The sequence below is a fragment of the Octopus bimaculoides genome, chromosome 6 (assembly GCF_001194135.2).
Source record: "Octopus bimaculoides isolate UCB-OBI-ISO-001 chromosome 6, ASM119413v2, whole genome shotgun sequence".
Lineage (NCBI taxonomy): Eukaryota > Metazoa > Mollusca > Cephalopoda > Octopoda > Octopodidae > Octopus > Octopus bimaculoides.
In genome coordinates this window covers 8,769,367-8,774,759 of record NC_068986.1, presented here as the reverse complement: position 1 = coordinate 8,774,759, position 5,393 = coordinate 8,769,367, and the positions used below count along the sequence as shown (strand labels likewise).

Sequence of the window (5,393 nt, the reverse complement as noted above, 5' to 3'; positions counted from 1 at the left end):
TGAATATGGAATAATAGCGCAAGTCTAAATATCAAAGACATACATATATCTATGGTGTGAATGTTTGGAAGTGTACAGCAAATTCGACGTATGGAAGCCCACCGTAGACATTTAGAACCATAAATAATTTGGATGTATAGAACTTCATAGCACTTCAGTATATAGAATCAGATTTTACATTAGATATTTGGAAGTTCTGATAAATAAAACTAATGTATCGAAGTACCATGATATATATATCGGACCAGAAATGTGTGTAGAAGAATGTAGTGGTTATATACCGAACCAGAAATATCATTACAAGTATGGAAGTGCATAATAAATGAAACTGATATATGGAAGCCTGCAGTAAATATATCGGAACGTAAATATGGAACTACACATATGAAACCACATATTAGTTTTGGAACCATACAATAACTTATAGGTATGGAACCACACAGAACGCTAGACATTTGGAAACATAGAATAACTTGGAAATATGGAATCACATAACTGTAGGTAGATACGAACTTGTACAGCTTACATGTCTGGAAGAAAACGGTAAATTAGATGTCAGGCAACTCGATTACTTTGATTTCTGAAACTATACGGTAATATTTTTTTTTCTTTTACTTATCAATTCTTTGTTTTGAATCGAAGCCAACACTTCACATATCAAAGTATGAATCTCCGATTGGTTAATATATCGAACCAGCAGCCGAGAAGCCGAAGCTCTCTGTCCGATAAACCGGCATTGTGTTAATGTCTTTTGTAGTTCAGTTTACCAGTCTCTAAGTTGGTAATATACAGTAATATTATTCATTGCTGTCGGTCGAAGCAGCACTGTGTAATTGACGAGTGATTTTGTTTGCAATGCTAAGTTAAATTTGTGTCCACGGGGGAAAATACTTGCGATAGATCAACGTCCTCATTGACAAAAAGATTTATTTTCCATTACATTAACACCACAAACAATAGAGCTAATGACCACCTCTGTGGATTTGGATAAATATTAGCTGTTACGTAATAACCCCATAATAGTTGAAGCCATAATATCGAAGGGCTAAAAAGCCAGTTTAAATAATCGACTTTTACAACAGCACTTTCTCTGTGATACTCTGAGATTCTAAAAAAAATCAGATGAAAGAGTTGACATTTCTTGCAAACATTTACTTAAATGTCGTTTACTTGACGACATATTCGTTCGTTTATGTTTTTGTTACACTTCAAAGCTGCCATACTTTGGCTATCCATTTACTTGAGTCGTCATTTAATACACGTCTATGACTGAGGAAGCCAAACAATTGACATTTTGTCACAGTTACATGAGATTAACAAACTTCTAAATAAACATTTAGAAATTCATTTTTATAAATACGTCAACAGTTCGCTTTCTTTGTCGATTAAGACAGCAGAATGGCAGAGAGACTGATAAAACTATTTTCTATTCTTTAGTTTTGTCACTCGTTGTTATAAGTTCACATCTTCCCATCTAAGTGGAATCGGTAAATTCAGTTGCCAGTAAAGCAGTCGGTCCAACTGTTTATATTCCTCCCCCACCCCCTGGTGTCAAGATTTCAAAATGTCCACCAATGTATGACCGAGAAATAAGTATTTAAACCGTTCCCTGTAAAAGATTGTTCATTTCAAATCATTATTTTTTTAATCAAACATTTATAATAACTTTTTTGCAATGGATTTATTTTTCTTGAACTTCAATTAATTAACGATGATATGTATAGTTAAGAATTAGTTAATAACATTTTGGTTAATGAATCAAATGTTGTCATTCAAAGAAAATCTTTAACTGTTAATTATAGTGAATTCAGCTGAGAATTCGACTGAAATGGAATCAGGATTGGAAAAATAAGAATTTTTCTCTCCATATCTTTATTTTCAAATAGCATCACTTTCACCACCCTCTTTCTATCATTCAAACAGAAAGTAGGAAATTATGGAAAGTATGGAAAGTAATGTAGTGGACGGCTGTTGCTACAAATTAATAGGTGCGTAGCTAGGGTGGGGCAAGCAGGGCACATGCCCTGGGCGCCACTTTAAAGGGCGCAATTTTGGCCAACATCATTTTCTAATTAAGCTGTTTCTATGCGAGTTACCACTTTTTGGTTGGGTGGGACGCAATTTTGATGCTTGTCCTGGGCGCCATTTACTCTCACTACGTCCCTGTTAACAATACAGTGACAATGTCTGTCCGGAGATAATTTAATCTGACAACATCCAGATCGGAAATGAAGTCACAGCGTTGTTCGAGTAACGATTACAACCCGACAAGTTAGACATATTCAAAAACTGGCGACTGACTCTAAATGATTTTATCTCGCCGGATCTGATGTAGTACAGGATTATAATGGCTACTCAATCTACTCTACATGGAAGGGTAGGTTTGAAAACATTTACAGGCGAGAATTAAGTATGGAGAATGATTATTTGGTCGTCTGTTTCCGTTGTTTGATGACCTCAAGATTACAAGCATTAACTGTTCAACTGTTTTTGCAACATTGATTTCTTGTATTTGGCACGAAACCAAATTGATAAAGAAGAAATATTGTTGTTCAATCGATCCCACTTCATACTAGAACTTATTTTACCAACTTCGAAGATGAAAATCAAAGTCGACTACTACAGAAAGTGAATTACAAACGAAGAGGGTCATTTATAAAGTGTAAATTAGTAACCCGGTGTTTTCTTAGTTTTCTTTATCCCACACTCCACCTTGAATATCAGTTAATTACCTGGGTACGCGGGGGTTTCTCACGGTTCCTTACTCTCACTTGCCAGACTTTTCTAGTCTAACAAGAAAGAATATTGACAAAACTCAGGAATATTTACCAGCATTGTTACCAAAAATGTAGCACAAGTGGCTGTGTGGTAAGAAGCTTGCTTCCCAACAACATGGTTCTGGGTTCAGTCCTACAGCATGGTACCTTAAGGAAGTGTCTTCTACCAAAGCCTCGGACAAACCAAAACCTTATGAGTGGATTTGGCGGACGGAAACTGAAAGAAGCCTGTCGTATGTATATGTGAATGTGTGTGTCTTTGTATCTGAGTTTGTCCCCCATCACCACCACCATTATCGCTTGACAACCGGTGTCGGTGTATTTACGTCCCCGTAACTTAGCAGTCCGTCAAAAGAAGCCGATAGGATTAGTACTAGGATTTTAAAAAAATTTGAGGTCAATCCATTCGACTCAAATTTCTCAAGGCGGTGCCCCAGTATGGCCACAGTTTGAAAAAAAGTAAAAGATAAAATTCAGAGGAATAAAAAAAATGCAGATTTGGCCAATGTTTCAATAATTTCAGGGATTCAGTGGTGACTTATACTCTGCAAGTGAAGGGTTTCGGGAGATTAAAATGATCCAGGGTATCAATGACCCTTATTTATTTCATAAACAGAAAATAATATCGGCCTCAACATGATTTAACCTGGAATTTCGTTTCGACTTTTCTCATAAATAAATAATTCTAAAAGATTATTACCATTTTATTGAATCAGGAAACTGCTGTTAGCTGTGACATCTTGCACAAGAACATTGTGTAGAACAAGCACCGCTGTGTAAGGTTTAGAGAAAACACTGCAGAAATATTTGGTAAAACGAATTATTTCAAAAAGAATTAATATCTGAAAAATAAAGAAGAAATGTGGTCTTACAACTCATTTGGAAACACAAGAATCAAAATCACCAGATATGATTTTAGAATATAAAACAGGCTTCTAAGTAGTGGAAAATTGAATATTTTTTTTACAATAACTTGAAAATTTTGTTTAGAATTCCTTCTTATTAAATTTGGTTAAGATATACGAAAACATTTATTAAGATTGGCATCAAGATATAATAATAATAGGTGAAAAACTTGAAAATGGTTGGCATTCGCTAAGTAAAGAAATATTTGGTTCTGTTTAACGAGATAGGTTGCAGCGGAATAATAAGGAAAATAGAGAAGAGAAAAAAAAACTTGGCAAGACGAACATTTTCAGTTTAAAGATGCTTAAAGTAGATCCAGACAAAAACGAAGAATTCTCATTCTAAATTGTCCTCGAGAAAATGAAGAATAGGTCAAGGATGTAAAACTATCGATTAGTATTTTTATAAAGAAAATGCATTCTCGCTTATATGAAGATCGAATACGGAAATCGATTGTAAAGTCTCTTTTTTAATATATAAATAACAGCCACTTAGTTTGTGCATTTCAGAAAAAAACTTCCTGGCTCTGCTTTGCTGTAATAAGTTTTTTATATGAAAATCAACGTTTGTTTGCGTTTCTTTCAATGATAATAACAAGAGTAAAAATATAGTTCGGTGCTTGAAGGAGTTAATGCTATAACAGACTTGAATGGACGAATAAAAACGTGACTGGGATACAAAAAAAATATCTATTTATTCTTCTTAGCTCAACAATATCTTCATTTAAACCACAATGAAAAAAATATTCTAAGTATTATGTGAATACGAACAGGATTTTCAGAACTTACCATTTTTTTAAACACACACACACACACACACACACACATACACATACAGTCATGCACACAGTTTTTTCTCTCTCTCCATCTCTTTCGCTCTCTCTCTTTCTCTCTCTCTCTCTTCCTTTCTCTCTTTCTCTCGCGCATACACAAATAGGTAGTTCATAGTTGCAAGAAGAAACTCCCCGTAGTATATTCTTCAGTTCTCTCCTCCAAAACTTAATTCCTCACTTTTCTCTCCATCAAATTATCAACCAATAAAATAACTGAGATCGAATCAATTCGATTCGACATTTTTATCTCACGTAGTAGTAGTAGTAGTAGTAGTAGTAGTAGTAGTAGTAGTAGTAGTAGTAGTAGTAGTAGTAGTAGTAGTAGTAGTAGTAGTAGTAGTAGGTGTTACAGTTCTATATTTAAGAGATGAGGAATTATGTACATTATTTACATTTGACGGATATTTGTCCTCATCTTGTTTGTTGCCACGAGAATATGGCGTAGTGGTTAAGAGCGCGGGCTTCTAACTCCAAGATTCTGAGTTCGATTCCAAGCAGTGACCTGAATAATAATAATAATAATAATAATAATAATAATAATAATAATAATAACATCGAAAAATACCTTGGGAATGAGAACCCAGGTTCGAAATCTCCCCAAGACACCTGATGAAGGCTGGAGGATATATCAGCCGAAACGTTGTGTTAACATCAAACTAGATGAGGACAAATATCCGTCAAATGTAAATAATGTAAATAATTATTGGTGTTGTTGTTCCAATTGCTGTGAGGTGCGAAGGTTCTGGAACTAAAAGATCTAACGTCTTCCCGCTTCATCCTAATCTTTCGCTCTTAAAATAAACCTTAACAACTTCGACCAAGGACTAAAATAAAATAAATTTTCTTAGGTGTAGGTATGGCTGTGTGGTAAGAAGTTT

The 5,393-nt window shown here is 34.6% G+C and overlaps 1 long non-coding RNA gene across 1 annotated transcript in view; it reads right to left on the bottom strand.

Annotated features, from left to right (window-relative positions):
• The window catches only part of LOC106869366 (uncharacterized), a 6,584-nt gene extending 1,576 nt beyond the window's left edge, over positions 1–5,008 (bottom strand). The window contains exons 1-2 of the long non-coding RNA XR_001409394.2: positions 4,908–5,008; positions 3,478–3,619 (exon numbers count right to left, since the gene is read on the bottom strand). This is a non-coding gene — a long non-coding RNA (uncharacterized LOC106869366). The remainder of the gene's footprint in view (positions 1–3,477; positions 3,620–4,907) is intronic.
• Positions 5,009–5,393: the final 385 nt, after the last annotated feature.